Raw genomic sequence first — 19,239 nt, forward strand, 5'->3', positions numbered from 1 at the left:
AAGGGCTACCAACATTCAAGACAAGACTATAGCATATTCTTCCAATGTTTTGAAATGGCATGGAGGATCTGTGCGGTTCAACATGGCTGGTGAGATGGTGCTAGCCCTCAGCTTGGGAGTGTAGGTGGGGCCTCGTGCTCTGCATCTGTGGCCCCTCTCAAAGCCTGGGCCTTCTCATGGCATGACGGGTATCTTCTAGTGGTGAACATACTAAAGACAAAGATAGAAATTGAATTTGTTTTTATGCATTAGCCTTGGTAGGCCCATCACATTACGGCTGTCATCCCCAGATGGTGAAGGCAGTGTGAAAATGCCCGGATCAAAAGGAGGGGACATAGACGGTTGATGAACAGAATGTCAAAGAACTTAGGAAAATGTTTCAAACACATCACACTAGGAAAATCAACATACTCTATTAGAAATAGAATCCCCTTCTGCTTAGTATAATTAATCATTAATGGAAGCTTCGGACATGCAAGGATGTGGCACTCTCTTTTTGGTGAGTTTGTGTGCTGTGACCAGAATTGAATTCAGGGCTTCATACTCTCTCAGCTTTCTTGCTCATGGCTGTCAATGGGCTGCTTGAGCTATGCCTGCAGCCTGGTTTATTGTTGACTAATTGGAGATGCAGCCTGACAGATGTTTCTGCCTGGACTGGCTTCAAATCATGATCCTCAAGTCTATAACCTCCTGAATAACTATGATTATAGGCATGAGCCACCGGTGCCCAATTGAATAGGGAACTTTTTTTTTTCTATTACAGACCTCTCCCTGAACTCTACATTCCCAGTTGTCTGCTGACATCTGCATTTGAATATTTAACAGACATCTCACATTCCTCAGATGTCACATTCAAAATCAAGCTCCAGATGTTTTGTTGCTCCTTTGGCCTTTCACATTTCAGTAAATGACAACACTATTCTTCCAGTTGCTAAGGACAGAAATACAATTGTTACCTATTATTTATCCACCTTTTTCCCTTGCCTCCTTATGTCTAATCAAATGTCATTATCTAATAACATTTGCTTGTTAAATCAAGCTCCCTCTCAGCTTTAGTGTTACCTTTATCCCTTTCATCCGTCTCCTTTTTTTCTTAGTTTCATCTAACTCATACATTTTCTCTCTTCTTGATTCTCCTCTCACATTGTAAATGCCATAAAAGAAGATTTTTTTCTACTCTATGTTATTCATGCATAAATGCTTAGTGCCTAAAATGGTGGCCATACATGAAGACAGGCCAGTGGGTATTTGTGTACTAAATGACTAAATTCAAATGGGGCACTTTGCCAACTACCACAAGGAAAAAACTAGGAAGGTGGAGCGTAAAGAAGAGGAATCACTAATTCAAATTTAGATGGAAACTGGAAAGAACCTGCATAGCTGGATACGTTATCTTGCTTTCTCAAGACCCACTCGTACACTAACTTGCTTAAAATAATTTTACTGGTCTGTTGGCTGAGCCTAAATAAAATTTCCATATCTGTGTCCTTTTGACGGGTTCTACAATACTGACTTGAGGGGAAATGGGCTAAGAGGGTCTGGCACACAAAATAGGTCTCCCATAGCTCATGTAACAAAGCACAAGCTCCTACTCTGCCTTCGCCCTTATGTGTTTATTTGAAGTACTAGAGTTTGCACCCTGAGCCTTGTGCTTGTTAAGCTGGTGCTTTACCACTTGAGTCACGCTTTTAGCCCTGGTATTGTTGCTGTTTTTATTGTTTGTTTCTTTTTTTCTGAGATAAAGTCTCATGAACATTTCTGTTTAGGCTGGTCTCAAGAGACAGTCCTCCCCTTTTCGGCTCCCTGAGAAGCTAGGCTTACAGGAGTAAGCCGCCAGTGCTGGCTTGCCTCTGTCCTTTTCATTCATCCTTCCAAACCAGAAAGTTGTGTATATATAGACAGCTCCCATTTCGCATCAAGCCAGAGAGTCCCAACAGTGAGAAGAAGAAAGCAATCATTTGATGAAAATTATAACTATTACTGGAAATTTTTACTTCAGCTTAGAAATTATGATAAGTGCGCTGGTGAGTTACACAAAACCCTGAAATATAGATACTTAATAAGAGAGAAAAATGACAGGCTCAAAGAAGCAGAAACACCTCTGAAGTAATCCAGCAAACGCACAGATAGTAGAATCTTTAATAAGCTTCACGTACTGAATAAATAAAACTGTCTATAAGGAAATGGAGCTCAGGGAGGTGAGTTTCCTATGTACTCCACCTTGCTAATATCACTGCCCATATTTTTAGTTGGTTTGTTTTATTTTGTTTTGTTTTGGGCCAGTTACTGAAGCTTTCAATTCAGGGCCTCAAGCTTTCATTGGGGCTTTATCACTCATGGCTGACACTCAACCACTTGAACCTGGATTATTTAAGAGCTCTGCATATATCAAGGTAGATTCTTCCTCACACAGAAAAATAATGGAAAAGATACTTGCCTGTTAGCAGACATCATTGAGAGTTTCCTTCACAATGTTCCCTAATAGAGAACAATGGCATGCCAGGGCCTGGACCAGAGCCTTTAAATATTTCTCTGAAAATGATTCTATCTAAAGATCCTTTACTTTCAAGAGAAGAAGATTGTCTTTAAAACAAAAATCAAATTTCAGACTCCCAACATACCTGCCTCCTTCTAGTTCTCAAAATTTTAGCCAGATCTTCAATACCAAACAACACCAAATGCAAAGGAACACGAGAAGTCATTTGTGGATTCCTTTACTGGACTGAGGAGGGAACCGAGGCCCAGCAATGGTAGAGGACTCACCTGCAGCTCATGGAGCATCTGAGCAGGACTCTCCTAAGTTATTTACCCCTCTCTTACCCCTTTTCTGCCCCTATCTGGCCCTTGAACACACCTCAGTGGTGTCTGGGAACTTTTCCAACAGCCAGTCTCCCCAGAACAGATGACCTGTTGTGTGAAATAACAAAGATTATTTGATGTTTCCCTCAAACACCACGTGGGATACCATATGTGCTTCTTGCCCATGGGGGATGTTGGACAGCCAAGGTCAAATTCATGTGAAACACTGCAGCCAATGCGTGATGTGTTATCACAATACATCACAGAACGAGCAGCTTCAAGGTACTAATAAGGTTAAGATAAAAAGGCATCTCTCAATACACCACGCAAATTGGAGGCTTAATTAGCTCACATTATCTTCATGCCATGAAGTTCCCACTTCCTTCCCAATACCATCAACTACCGATGATGATTTTATTAGGCCATGAAAATAAGTTTCTGTTCCCAGTTTTCACTGTCACGAATAAATTGTTGAAGCGGCCAAGAAGCCCAGTGTGAGGTTGATTTTTTGCAATGCTCATTTGCTAGAAGGAATAATAATACCAATATTAAATCAACTGATCCTAATAGTTGATTGTCTAAAAGGCATAAAACTGAGGAATAAAAGAAAAATAAGCTGGGCAGTGGTGGCTCACCCCTATCTACTCAGGAGCCTGAGATCTGAGGATCATGGTTCAAATCCAACCTAAGCAGGAAGAGAGGTAAGACTCTTATCTCAAATTAACTACCAGAAATCCAGGAATGGTACTGTGGCTCAAAGTTACCACTTTAAGCCCTAGACCTGAGCAAAAGAAAGCGCAGGACGTCACCCAGTCCTTGAGTTCAAGCCACACAACCAACAGAAAAGCAAAGGAAAGCAAAATGGTATGAATGGGTTATTCAGTCCCTTTTCCTTCTTTCAGAATGAAGGTTACATGAAGAATTTTGTTGTCTCAGTTGCAATAAAGCCAAAGTATCCCACGGTACTAACTGCAGTAGATAGAAGATGCTTTGGTCGTCCTTGCCTTGTGTTCTGAAGGTCAAGAAAAGAAGGCAGCACTTTTCAGAGATCCCAAAAGAAGGCACAGATACACAGCAGCAAACTCCCTATCCCCTCTGCCAGATAAATGGTCGGTGTCATGGGAGCACATGCTTCTATAGAAGAGAAACCATATGAAATCTCTCACTCAGAGCCAAGCCAGGGGAATTTTTTTTTTCTTGTCTTAGTAGAGAGAATTGTAAATTCTAACATCAGAAATTTTGGGGAGACTATTTTTTTTAAGTAACAAGACACAGATGTTTTCTTTTTTTAAAAAAAGGACAATAGCAAAATATTAAAAAGCCCAGAATGAAAGTCCAAGAACAGTTCACTCTATTATAATGCAAACTGCTCTGGGACCAACTTTCTCATTCTATCTGCATTTTGCTGAAGCAATTTTAAGGCGATCACTATGCAGTCTGACCAATTCATTTTTTATTGTTTATGATAATGGTTCTTGTGGGTGGTAGATTAGATGCATTTTAATACCCAGAGGCAAAAAATAAAAGATGAAAATATTCAGATGACAATAAGAATAGAAAAACACCCTGCTGCTGGCAGTTCCAAACATAAAATTATAGGACATTTGTTTTTTTAAATGTATGTTGCCTTTGCTGGCTTAACCATTTTTACACAAGTAGTTCTCAGTTGTCCAGTGGCCTTTTCCAAATACTCCACTGTCTCCTGTGAATTTTTTTCTATCCCATTCTTTATTTTTTCCCTAGAATTTCTTAAAATTACAGATAAATTTGTCAAATGTATGTAAGGATTATATTTTATGTATATTTTATTAAGGAAAAATAAATACTATAAACTTAGTAAAATAATAATTATTATTATTCCTGATTGCTAGGCAATGATGGCTCCTGTCTATAATCCTAGCTACTCAAAGGGCTGAGATCTGAGCACCATGGATCAAAGCCAAGTGGGGCAAGAAAGTCAATAAGACTTTAATCTCAAATTAACCACCAAAAAGCTGGAAGTGCTGCTGTGGTTCAAGTGGCAGAGCACTAGCCTTGAACAAAATAAGCTTAGAGACAGCATGCAGGCCATGAGTTCAACCCCCAGGACTAGCACACATACACACACACACACACACACACACACACACACACAAACATACACACACACCCTTGGTAAAGGTGGCTAAGGATTTTTGAGAACAAGGGTAAAAATTCTAGACTTGCAAACCACTTCACAAATGTTCACTCTGGGATTCCAGCAGTCTCTCAATCTTAATTTGATAAAATATTAGGTCTTTACCCACAGCCAATATAATGTTTCCTGTCATGGAAAGAAAGGAAAACTTGGCACGCACAAATGGTCTCATTAAATCTTGTCTCATTTCCCTGTAGTGTTCAGAAAAAAAAAAAACACAGACCTACAAACATTCCAAAAGTTAATGAAGTAAGTATTGGTTCTCAACTATCTGTGTGGAGCAACTCTAGACTTAACTGAGACAGTTTCGGAGCTCACGTTGACATTGGAGCCACAGCCCAGTGATTTCCAGTCATTTTGAGGATAGAGAGGCTCCACGGATGTTTAAACTAGGACAACAGACCACAATGGATTCTCAAGTCCTCTCTCTCTCTCTCTCTCTCACACACACACACACACACACATGCACACACACGCACACACACATGCACACATATTGACTCTGAATGTTGACCAAAAAGCAATCTAGAAATATGAAATATTTTAGAAATCTAGAAACATGATCCTATGACACGAGATAAGCTGTTTGTACCCTGAATGGGAAAGAATGAATGGTCTCAGATAACATGGGAGAGTAGAAGGCCAAGAGTTTTACTGAAAAGATAAGAAGAAATGAAAGAAAAGATATTTAAAAAAAAAAAAAACAGACAGACAGACAGACAGACAAGGAGAGAGGACTCCCACATGGAAGGAACTCAGAGAAAGACTGACTCTTGGTGATGTCATCCTCTGGGAAATGTTCTGTGTTTTATGTGAAGTTTTGCAGGCTTCCTCTTCTCCTTTTTCAAAACCAGTCCTGGGGCTTGAATCCAGGGCCTGAGCACTGTCCCCAAGCTTCTTTTGCTCAAGGCTAGCACTCTACCACTGGAGCCAAAGTGCCACTTCTGGCTTTTTCTGTGTATGGGGTGCTGTGGAATGGAACCCGGAGCTTCATGCATGCTAGGCAAGCACTCCACCAAGCCACATTCTCAGCCTGCAGGCTTCTTCTGATTGGTGAATCTCCTTTTTCTTTCTGTATGGAGTTGTGTTACAGCCTCACTTCCTCATTCTTGAGTTATTACTCCACTAACTTCCTCATTCTTGTATCCTTATTCCTCATGTCTTTCTACTTCCTTGTTCCCTTTGTCCTTGCTGGGCAGTTTCTGCTGTACTAGCTTAACCTAATGCTTATAAGTTGTGTAAGTAAACTCTCAATTACCTAACTGCCTTCTCTCCACTAACTCAAATCTTCTTGTCCTTCTAATTATCATAAAGAAAACTGATTTCATGCACACATCCATGTGTATGGGTTTACCATATGTAAACATTTTGTAATTGTTAAAACCAACCAAAAATGGTACTTGGAACCACGAAAAAATAAATGTTTATGATGAATATATAGCTCCATGAGGCATCTAAGTATAATATATGTAGTGTTGTGTATAATTTTACCGTATTCATACATATGTGTGTGCACACGCGCGTGTACACTTTTTACTGAAAGGAATGGAATTAACTGAAAAGTTGGAAGCTTCCTGAGTACAGAGTACATATTGACATGAGATAGAGAATTGAACTGTTAATATGAGCACCTGGCAATACAGGATCCTTGGTACAGCAACAACAAGCCCCAGGCTAAAGCGATGACATTCTGGTAGTTCACTGCTGTTAGGACAGGGAAATCTGAATACAAGAACACAAGACTGGAGGAGTCCCTAGCTGGGGTCTTGAATCTTCCCCTTCTGAAGGGGAGGAGTGGCCAACATCCAAGGAGATGGAAGACAGAAGTGTAGTGAGAGCATTTTCATCACGGCATGGTATTTTAAATGGAAACCCGTATATTTCTGGTTTTGATCTATGTGCGATGGTTATGTAAGAGTTGTGCTATAGTTATGTAAAAAAAAAAAAAGTTGGGTGAAGGATATAGGGAGTACTCAATTGTATTTTTGCACTTTTTGTAAGCCTAAAATTACTGCAAAATAAAAAACTAAAATAAAATATTATATATGACACAAGACTTAAAAAGAAAAAAGACTTCACAGAAATGTATAGAAGTCCAGACAAAGTCAGTGTAAAAATGAGTATCTCTTTTCCAGCTAATCCCTGTGCTACTGTCATTATCTGTAAATAGTCAAATACTTCTTTATGGGGACTCAATGTCAAAAGTTATCTATATACAAGAAGGGTTTCACTGTGACATTTCCACACATCATAACACATTCCTTTCTGTCACTACCCTTTACTTCTGTCTCCCTTCCTAAAACAGTTTTTTCAAGTTCCATTGTTGTTTTAATTTATGTGAACAATCTACTTCGACCATATACATCCTAGCTCAGACTGCTTGTTGAACAAACTCAATCCCACAAGACAGCATGCACCCCTACAATATAGCATGTTTCTCTATCCCTTCCCAACCTCTATTGATCCACAGCTTTTCTTGTAATCTTTATGTTGTTTTCATATATCATTGCAGTGTATTCACCCCAATGGAGCATAATATTAAATTTGGCTGCAACTGAATGAAGTCACCATGAAGAAAGTCATGTACATGTACAATTTTGACTTAAATAAATGTCGTATCCCATTTCTTTTTTTTATTAGCATACATTAGTTACACATGTGGGTGGAATTTCACTGTGACAGGATTTTTATTTCTTTGAATTTATGGATCACTTGAGAATATGCTGCAAGTTGTGAGCTTTATCCTTTTGAAAGGAGAAACAAAAAGTGTGTGTGTGTGTGTGTGTGTGTGTGTGTGTGTGTGTGTGTAATTTGGTATATCTCCATATCAGTGGCAATTACTTTTGCCCCTACCTCTGAGATTTGGGTGTGTGTACTCTATTTGGGACCCCTGTATTTGTAATCCATGTATTTGTGGATACAAATAGATAAAATTAGGCCTATATTTGCTAATTTCAGATTGTTTCAATGAACCATAAGTTGTCATAAGTATTCAGATTTATGTGTAGAATATAATAAGAGAAGTCACTAGCTTTTTATTATTTTAAGTGGTATTTTGGATCACTAAACAGGTCTCTTGATTTTCCATGCCTTTGCATATAAACTTGGTTTAATGCTATTCTAATACAAAAGTCATGCTCCTTGACAGAAAGCAATTATCATTTGCACCAACCAAACACTGGCTTTGGCCAGAAATACAACATTAAATTATTTGACTTTTAGAAGAGTCATATTTAGAAGGCATGTCTGTTGGTTACTGAGTGTTATCCTTAATATGAGAAATTAGGCCAGGCAAAAATGACTTCAAAACAGAAGATTAGAGTATCACATGGTGTGGAAATAACATTGAGTTAAGAAATACACTGGGCTACTGAGTTGTTTTGTCATGAAATTAAGCATTTCAGATTTCTACAACCAAGAAAAAGCTATTTATTTACCACTAAATCAGATTGATTCCCCACTAAAGGATTATTTAAATTTTACAGAAATATAATTAAAAAAAAGAATGATGGTGTGATACACGGGGTACAATTGGAATATGGTATAAACATGTATGGGGATGTAACAACGAAATCTGCTCCCCACACATTTAAAAAAGAACATTAAAAAAAAAACTATGTACCAGAAAGCACAAAATCAGGAGACCCTCCTTGTACAAAAGAACAAAGACAGATAGAGATAAAACCCTCTTCTAAAATTCAATCACATCCAAAAGACGAGTATATTAAAGTTACCCAATAGAAAATAGTGAAAGTTAGTCAATATTTGGGAAGATTTTATACTTCATAGTACCCAACTAACGAGAAACAAGGGAGGGATTTGTGTGTTAGGAAATAAATTCTCTAATCTTACAAGATCATCATGAAAGTCTCATTTCTGTTGGAAAAAAAAAGTGATGGTCTTTCCAAGTAGTATGTCAGCTGGTGCAAAGCCACACTGTCAAGGTGATAGTATGACCTGTTTATCATTGTTGGTGTTGGGGGAGGGTCTCCCCAAACACTTGGGGAGGGTCTCGCTCTTGAGACACACCTACACCCATTTTAAGCTTTAAGGTTGTTTTGTGTGTGTTTTTTTTTTTTCAAATATGGTATTTGGAGCCAAGAATACCTAGAACCACTATGCTTCTATCCCTTGCATAGCTGAATAGCTCATAAGACCTCAGCTGGTTTCCAGATTGGAGTTTTGGAACAGAGTGAGGCCTTATGAAAAGTTCTAAGTACATCTTTGATATCAAACTTTCCTGAAATGTGTTGATCACAGAAATTTTCTTTTATTGTCAAATTGATGTACAGAGAGGTTACAGTTTCATACGTTAGGCATTGGATACATTTCTTGTACTGTTTGTTACCTCCTCCCTCATTCCTCCCCCCTCCCCTTTTCCCTCTCCCCCCCCAATGAGTTGTTCAGTTGATTTACACCAAACAGTTTTGCAAGTATTGCTTTTGTAGTCATTTGTCTTTTTACCCTGTGTCTCTCGATTTTGGTATTCCTTTTCACTTTCCTAGTTCTAATACCAGTATACACAGTTTCCAATGTACTCAGATAAGATACAGAGATAGTGCAGGTACAACCATAGGAAGGGGATACAAGAGGATCATCAACATAGAAGCTACAGTTTCACACGGCATGTTGAAAGTAATTACAACAGTGATATAACAGTCGTTTCCATAACATGGAGTTCATTTCACTTAGCATCATCTTATGTGTTCATAAGGGCATAGCTATTGGGCTCTTGTGATCCTCTGCTACAGAATTTTTTTAAAAAAGAAGACAATGAGAGAGGAATGGAGATGAGGAGGTACCTGATGACTGAGGGAAGATTCTTTGTGACATGGAATGCTGCCAATTATTGCATTCTCCTCCGGAATAAGGAAAGGCAATGAACAGATTGGTGTGCCCTAGAAAACATCTCTTAAACTGGCAATTACCCTAGCTTTATAAAAAGTGTCATTTTAATTTATAATCTGTATGACCAAAGCCAGCCTCTTTCATATCACTTTCTAGAAACTTCTTAGCAGTCCATCTCTTACCTTCCTCTTGACCCCTGTTATTGTAGACTGATTTCTTTGTCTTGGATGGATTATTTGACTTTAACTAGACCTGAAATACATGCTATGCCAAATGTTCCTATTTAATCAAACTTGGGTGAGTTAATGGCTGTTATCCTGCTATATGAGTTTCCATAGGTACACAAACTTTTAAAAATGAGTAATATTTTCATACTTGAAGAGGAATAACAACACACCTTTAAAATGGTGACTTTGCAGGCTAAAAATTCTCTCAATTCTACATGATGTTTTAAAGACAATAAGCAAGTATAAATTACCTCACTAATTTTAACCTTTGCACAGTTAGCAGACTACAGCTGGTGGTATTTTCTAATTTACAGTGTACATTTCCCCTGCAGGACTAGTAAATAATGAGCCAAAGAAGAAGAGGCAGAAAGTTCTGTGAAGCCCCATGAAGCTGGATGACCTTGACAAAGCTTTCAACCTTTTGGTTTCAGATTTTCAGTCTCTAAAGTAAGGACACTAAATTCCCAGGACTCTTCTGAGAGACAGTGAGGGAACTCTTCAGAAAGAAGCACAGAATGCCTGCTGGGGCTCTGAGAAGCAGGAAACTGAAGATCAAGAGTTTCCTGCTAGTAAACTGGAGTCAGGAAAAAGTAATAAGAATGAAAGACATTATATCTGATGTGATAACCAGTGGGGAAAAATGCTCTATAGTGAAGAAAACTGCAAATATAATTTTGGATTATTGTTAATGCATCATGTAAGCTATGAAGTCAGCAAAGAATTGTTTTTCAGAAATGGCTGTTTATCTTGATCTCATTTTAAAAAGAATAATCATGTTTGTGTTAGCTCAAAACAGGGTTTCTCTCACTCAACTCAACTGACATTTTGGCCCGACAAGTCTGTGTTGAGATGCTAAGAAAGTCTAAGAAAGCCTGAGAAAGTCTCCATCCCAAACCTCATGAAAGACAATAAAAAATGCTTTCACACTTCACTAAGGTGGGACAAACTCTTGTTTACACCGTGTGGGGTCACCCGGCAGGGAGGTAGGGGGAGAGTGAAGAGGCTGGAGACAGAATTCAGTGGTGGAGATGAGACTCCACAGTAAAGTATCTGCCTAGCATGTACCCCAAAACATAAATAAAAAGAAGGGTGAAGGAGGAATGATCCCTTGTGATACTTGAAGGTAGCTTTAGTGTTTGCATGAAACTATTAGGTCCATCCATTTGAGTCTGTGAGTCAGCTCATCAAATGAGTAGGACATATACTGATTTTCTTTTGAGAGAAGAGCCTTCTAGAAAACCTTCCAAATATCTGTAAGTATAGTACTTACAGCCATGCATAGTGTAATGACAAGGGCATGCATTATTAGAGAATTTTGTTGTTGTAAGCACACCATGGAGTATACTTCCACAAAGACAGCTACAAGGCCACAGGCAACACAGTCTCCCAGGACCACTGCCTCAGCACTATGTGGCAGGACTTCCACTCAGCTTGAGTGTTTGCAGAAGCAGAGCAGTTCCGTGGGCAGGAATTATGTGTTTCAGATCATACCGCATACTGCCGTCTAGCATAGAGCCAGCACATAGTATGCTCTCAGTAACTGAGTGAATGAATGAATGAGGGAATGAGGGAGTAAAATGATAAAGGAAAAGACAATTGCCCTAAGAAGATGTGAATATTTTTCCTTTGGCTGTCTCTAAGATCTGTTCTAGGTTTTCCTTCCTACATGGACTACTACAAAAACCATCCAGGTGAGCAAAGAGGATTAGTATGTCTGACTCTAAAAGAAAACACTGCTGGGCTTCTGACATAGTACTTAAAGGACCAAAGATAGTGTGTAACACTTTGTTTTGTTGTACTTTTTAATCATTGTTTTGAAACAACAACAAAAAAAAGTAGGCTCTTGTCTGGAAGTGTTGCTCAGGAGCAGACACAAAAAGTATAAAAGGCACAAGGATCTTCCATCGTTCTTCTCCTTCTTTCTTTCCATAGTGTGTGTGGAGGAGGCAGGGAGGGAATTGCTTGAAGTGGTTCAGGTGGCCTCATTATAAAGCTGCAATTTCCCCTAGGAGAGCGCTAAGCTAAGACTACACTTGAGTCCAGGGCTGCCTGAAGTCTATAAACGCAAATTCTTTTCCAGAGCAGTAATTTAATATGCCTTCTTCTGTTGTGGTTGGCGAAGTTTGCCTAAATGACCTCTTTTGTGACACTGAAAAATGACCTGGAGGGTTTGTTTTCGGAAAATTCTTTTTTCGTAGTCTGAAAGCAGTTGGCTTCTCCTTTGAAAATATCATCTTCATGGAATAGAAACAAAGAACTTCTGCCAAAATACCCCCAGTCAACAGTGGGCTCTGGCCCTTCTAAAACAACAAAGTTGGGTCCTGGAGGAAGCTGGGCTTGGGCAGTTCCCAATGTTTCATTTGTGGGAGGTGATCAGACTGCTATAAAAAAAGTCAGCAGAACATCCAACGCCACTGGCCCCAATTACCATGGCCCCTTGCTCAGCGATCCTGTGAGGAAATGGCGTCCTCACAAAGCCACACACGGCAGGGTTGTTTGGCTCCCACTGCAAATATCCCATAGGGACCTTCTGACTCCTGGAAATCACTTTCCAACACAGGGGAGAGCTTGCTCTCAACTGTTTTAAATGGTACCCTGGCTCAGCAGGCTAAGGAAAGAAGAAGAGTTAATCATTCCTTTTAAAGGACTAAACAGTGCACGGATGCTGAGATGGGAAAGGTAAAAAAAGAGAGCTTTGAGAGCATTAATAATGTAAAGAAAAATACTTTCTAAATCTGATAGAGTTGTTTCCTAACAATGTTGTTCAGGGGCCTAGTGGTTCATGATCCTGCTGCCTCTCCTGGTAACTCTGATGCCTGGAGCTGCAGAGCTCCTGACCTCACCAAACAGCGGTGTTTAAAGGCCAGAAGAGAGAAGGCAATCAGTCCCTGATCCTCAAAGATTTTAAAAACACATAGGAGCTTAGGAAGGAATAAAACTATCAACAAATGATGACCAAAATAAGGTAGAACAGGATGGTATGAAATGTCAAAATGGTTCTAGCATGCTGGAAAACCAGAAGCATATACATTTGGAACAGAATGAAGAATGATTTGGTAATTCAAGATGGGTTTTGAAAAGTGGATTGGATTCCTTCAGGAAGTGGAGGGGAGGGAGGGTTGAATTTCATAAGGGAGAAAGTGAACAAAATGCAAAGGTGGGTAAGATTGCAGGGAGAAGTCCATTTTGTACTGGGATGTTATATCATTCAGGATCCCTTCAGAAGCAAGAAATCACATCATTTTGTTGTTGTTGTTGTTGTTGTTGTTGTTGTTGTTGTTGTTGTTGTGTGTGTGTTTATGCCAGTCCTGGGGCTTGAACTCAGGGCCTGAGCACTGTCCCTGGCTTCTTTTTGCTCAAGGCTAGCACTCTGCCACTTGAGCCACAGTGCCACTTCTGGCCGTTTTCTATATATGTGGTGCTGGGGAATCGAACCCAGGGCTTCATGTATAGGAGGCAAGCACTCTTGCCACTAGGCCATATTCCCAGCTCACATCATTTGTTTTTAAAAGAACAAAATAATATAAAGAAAAGTACTAACTTGCATATAAAATTGTGAGAGAGGTTTCAGTGTGGTACTGAGCCAAATTGCAGCCTAAGGCAAAAAGGAAATCTGTTATCTCTTAAATATATAATTCTCTAGAAAATATTTAAGGTGAATTTTTCTAGAGTGTCAAAGTCATTGAAAAATATTGAAAATTTGAAAAATAGGTATACATATTTTACAATTTATATAAAAATGAATTTATTATAAGTCCATTAGCTTAGGCTAATTGATACCTTGGACTGAAGAAATGATCAACATGTCAATTTTCTTGACTGAAAATGAAATAAGAAAAAAGAGGTTTTGAACAACTATTGATGCGTTTGCTTACATTAAGCCTACTGGGTTCAGTGTACCTCAGCCTGACACTAGTTTCTCCTTAAATTTCTGACATTTTTCCATTACATTACAATATAATTTATCTTGATTCCTGAGGATTTTAGTATTCCCTTAAGCCAATTGCCTAAAGTAAATGGTTAACATCTCCCTAATCTCTGCTATATGAAAATGTTAAAAAAAAAAAAAAAAAAAAAAAAAGAACTCACAGACCACATGTGATCAGGTTGTAAAGAGGAAGCACTCAGGAAACAAACAGGTAGGAGAGTCCCTTCTTCCCTTTTCAGCATCTTCCTTTTTCAGCACCGCAGCTTCACTGAACTGCCTCCTAGAGGTAGAGTCTGATAAGGAGCCTGAAGGCAGAAAGAAAGAAAGAAAGAAAGAGAAAGAAGAAGAAAGAAAGAAAGAAAGAAAGAAAGAAAGAAAGAAAGAAAGAAAGAAAGAAAGAAAGAAAGAAAGAAAGAAAAGAAAGAGGGAGGGAGGGAGGGAGGGAGGGAGAAAGGAAGGAAGGAAGGAAGGAAGGAAGGAAGGAAGGAAGGAAGGAAGGAAGGAAGGAAGGAAGGAAGGAAGGAAGGAAGGAAGGTTGCCAAGTTGTGACCTAGTCTCAAATATCCAATGATAGCTGAGTAGGTTTCTAGCTAAAAGGTAATACTTTAGTGACTGGCATTGTGATGCTTTCCCAAAGCAAACATTGAAACTAGGGTAATCATCACTGGTTGAACACTTTCCCATGAACTAATGGTGTGACATTTCAAACAAGTGTCACATTGTGAGTTCAATGGAAGTGTCTACCTCCAAACCCAGTGTCATCGCATCCAAATCCCACTGTGCCTAAATAAAAGAGGACAGAACATTTCATGGGCTGGTCATGGTAGCTCAAGCCTGTAATCCTAGCTACTCCAGAAGCAGAGATCAGGTCATCACAGTCCAAGGCAAGTTCAGACACAAAAGAAGTTTACAAAACTCCATTTCAACCAATAGCTAGGGGTGGTAGCAGGTGTCTTTTATACCAGCTACAGGGAAAAGCACAATGGTGGGTATAGTGGTGAGCACCTAACATCTCCAGTTACACAGGGAAACACAAATAGCAAGATAGCAGCCTAGATCAACCTGGGTATAAATCAAGGCCCTGCCTTGAAAATAATCAATGGCGGGGCTGGGGATATGGCCTAGTGGCAAGAGCGCTTGCCTCGTATACTTGAAGCCCTGGGTTCGATTCCCCAGCACCACATATACAGAAAATGGCCAGAAGTGGCGCTGTGACTCAAGTGGCAGAGTGCTAGCCTTGAGCAAAAAGAAGCCAGGGACAGTGCTCAGGCCCTGAGTCCAAGGCCCAGGACTGGCCAAAAAAAAAAAAAGAAAGAAAATAATCAATGGCAAATGGCACTGGAAGTATGGCTCAAGTGGCAGAGCACTCTAGCAAGTGAAAGGCTCTGTGTTCAATCACTAGGACCATCCCCCAAAAAAGTACATTTCACACACAAGGAAATAGAGTAATCCAATGCCTCATAAAACAGCATGATGACATGAAGGAAACTAGTCTACTGTTAATATGTCTAAGGTAGAATTATATCATGTCATATACTGACACTTGAAATGTGCTATAAAATGTACTATAAAATGTAAGTATTTTATGTGCTATAAATATTAGAAAGCAGCAAAAGGTTCAAATGAGAAGCCAGTAGCTTTGCCATTAGGAGTTGACAATAGTAGATACCAAGTAAGGCATATCTAAGATACTAGTAGTAGCTGTGGACAAGAAGGAGCAGGAGAATAATAGGTTTTATTTTGAATGGAAAGTAGATTATCCCTAAACAGAAACGCAGAAATACCAGGAAGAGTATAGTGAAATGAGTTATTCTCAGTACTTTCATTTTCTCCTGAGTCAAAAATAATGGATTATAGTATGCATAGAACCAACAATCACCAGAGATGGGACCTCTGTACAAGCTTTTGCTGGTAGCAGCATTCACACCAGTTCTTTGAGTCCCGATTCCCACAGAAAAATAGAAGCAGAATCATAAAATAGCTAAGAGATAAGAGAAACAACAACGTGTGTTAAAGAACACAGACATTTTGTAACAAACAATCATTCTCCTTTGCTGCAGTAGGAGATTCTATTATTAATTTCCCGGTTATATAAAGTTTCCCTTTGCCCTGGTAGGAGACACTTTCTCCATCTTCATTCCACTGTGCAAACATCTTTGTAAAAGTAGCCTAGAACAAGGGCCTATGGAGAATTTCCAAAGATTACATGTTTGTAAGTAGTTTTATAAGAACTTTTCACTTTAACTGGCAAGTGCATAGCACAAGGATTTTGAGGCATAAAACGAAAGTTTAAAAAAAGGAATTTGGAAAGTTCATGAGTAGAATGCATTAATACCTAAAACAAACAGTTTTACTGAACTCACTTGGAAATAGAATATCTAAAATACAGAGTTCAACTGGCAGTGCTTGGGGAGGAGAGAAAAGGGGACCTAGAAAAACCCACAAAACACATTCAAGTTGTTTCCAGAAGGAAAAACTTTAGGGGATGGTTCATTTACTTCTTTGGAAGGGACATTAGCAGTTCAGTCTGCAGTCAATATAGATATATATGAAATCAATGAGTCATATTCTGGCGGCAAAGGGACTTCATTGAAAAAGCAGGACTAGATTGAGTTTTAATGAGAGGTAATGATTCCATCTTGTATTCACACTTGACTCTCTGAAAGAGTTTTTGCACTCATCATCTTCTGTGCTTTCAATAACACAGACTTCACCATAATGAGAGAATACAAGAGGCTCCCAGAGAGCTGAGAGAAAAAAGAAGTTCCCTCTTTTCCTCTGCTTAGAAAGCAGAGGAAACCACAAACTTGTGCTGGAAATGGTGTTGCTAGGCAACCACTCACGTATCCTATAGGCTTTGGAACTAGATGTTCTTGCTCGCTAATAGAGAGAAATAGCAAATTGAAAACCCAGGATAGACAAGCCTGGTCCCTTGTGTTACAGTTTGAATAGAAAATGTTTCCCAAGGGTTCTTGTGTTGAATGAACATTTGGCCCCCAGCTGGTGGCACGGTTTTGGAAGATTTTCCAAACTTTAGATTATGGTCTTGCTGGAGGATTTGAGTTACTGAAAGAATACATTTGCAAATTGTTCCTCACTCTTTCTCTCCTCTCCTTGCCCCCAGGTTCCAGTTACCATCATGTTCTGTCCACATTTATGGAAGCAAGCAACCATGGCCAGATACATCGTTTCTCTCCTAAGTTGTTTCCATCAAGCATTCAGTCACAGCAACACAAAAAATAACTACTACTCCTTGTTGATAGCAAACTTGGCGATGCCATGTCTTGGGTCATTGGTCACTGTAGGTAACGAGTCTCCTCTGCCTAGGGCTCTAGGAAAGTCCTGAGTCCAAGGCAGGCTTCACACATAGCAAATTTCAGAAGGTTCTGTTGTGGTGTTATGGTGTTGTCACTGTTGTTTACTTATTTTGCATTTTGGAAATCATTGATCAAAATAATTACAGTCCTGGGGCTTGAACTCAGGGCCTAAGCACTGTCCCTGGCTTCTTTTTGCTCAAGGCTAGCACTCTACCACTTGAGCCACAGTGCCACTTCCGGCCTTTTCTATATATGTGGTGCTGAGGAATCGAACCCAGGGCTTCATGTATACAAGGCAAGCACTCTTGCCACTAGGCCATGTTCCCATCCCTGATCAAAATAATTACAAAACTGTCTCTGAAGAAACTTGGGTTTCTTACTATGTCAAACCTAGTGATAGATCATGACAAAACTCCCTCTTGGGCTGCCTAAGTTGTTGTTGTAGAGAACAGCAGGAAGGAAGAGGCAAGTGTGGATAGGTAATTACAGGTACAGTGTTAATGGTGTAACACTGTAGGTTGGGACTAAAGGGTTTGGATAATTCAGCCTATGGGAGATGCAGGGTGCTAGTAGGAAGAAGGCTTGAGTGAAACACTTTGGGTAAAACATTGTGAAGCAGATAACTGGCTGTGAGGATCTTTCTCAGCTCCAGGTATCACCCCACTGATGAGGATGCCAAAGGCTCTTTGATTGTATGAGTAGGTGACAAGTGGAGGGATTATGGCTGTAGGCCATACAGGCCATAAGCCTGTAGAGTCAGGGAGACTGTACTGCATAGTAATGACATCCATAGACTCAAAGATGCAAGTCCTCTGTGTGCTGTGTTTTTAAATGGAGTTTATGTTTCAATTGAGAACAGAGTATAGAAAGTAATCTCGAAATAAATGCACCAACCACTGGTCCAATTCCCAATGTTAATCCAGATAAAAATCTCATATTTATGTGGCATACCGTTTGCTTGAATTCTTCATACCTACATTTTATACACTATCAACAAGAGTGGTTGGTGCCTTTTATTTTGAGATTACATTCTATATTTGTCACCTACTCATACAACCAAGGAGCCTTTGGCATCCTCATCAAGGAAACAGTATAAATCTCATAAATATGAGATTTTTATCCAGATGAAGTTGGGAATTGAACCAGGGTCTCAGTTTATAAAGGGCACTAAAATGGGACTAAAGAAATACACCCCTCATCAGATGAATTACATGAAGAAAGGAGTATTTGGTACACATTTAAAGGCTATTCCATGTGTTGATGAAGAATATTTGGGGGAGTGACTATTGTTTTAGGATAAGAGAGGAGACACAGACCCAAAACTGCCTTAAAGAGGATGCATGTGGTAACTTGGACAGCTACATGGGTTATCTAAGCTGGGGTTCAAAGCTGAGAGTCTTAGGACAATAGCAAAGAAACCATTATTTCCCATTACCTTTTCTTGCAACGCAGCGCTTGGCCTCTCTACCACTGTTAGAAAATACCTTTTGCTTGAAATGGTGCCAATTGTATACAAGTCTTCCTACATTATCCACATCCCCAATTGGCTCCAACTAAAGGCAACCCATTTTCCCAATCAAATGGCATTCTTTAAGGCCATCAAGGGATTGTCCAAACAGCAAGCCAATTCTACCATGGCACATTTATTTCTTTTATGACCCTTTATAGTTGGAAGCAAAGATCATTAATACATTGCATTCATAAATAGATAAAATTACTCTTTTGAGGAAAAACAAGAAAGAACAGTTTGAGGATACCAGCACAGGTCACAGATAGCTTTCACAATTTGTCTGCCTCATCCAGGTACAGTTCCTAACCATGAACAGTTTAATATTTTCCACAATTGACACACAGGGAACAAGTAAATAATCTCTGATTTACTTATCAAGAGACATTCATCTGGTTCACCTAAATTATAGTTCTAACTAATCTCATCAGAAGGCT

The sequence above is a fragment of the Perognathus longimembris genome, chromosome 5 (genome assembly GCF_023159225.1).
Source record: "Perognathus longimembris pacificus isolate PPM17 chromosome 5, ASM2315922v1, whole genome shotgun sequence".
Taxonomy (NCBI): Eukaryota; Metazoa; Chordata; class Mammalia; order Rodentia; family Heteromyidae; genus Perognathus; species Perognathus longimembris.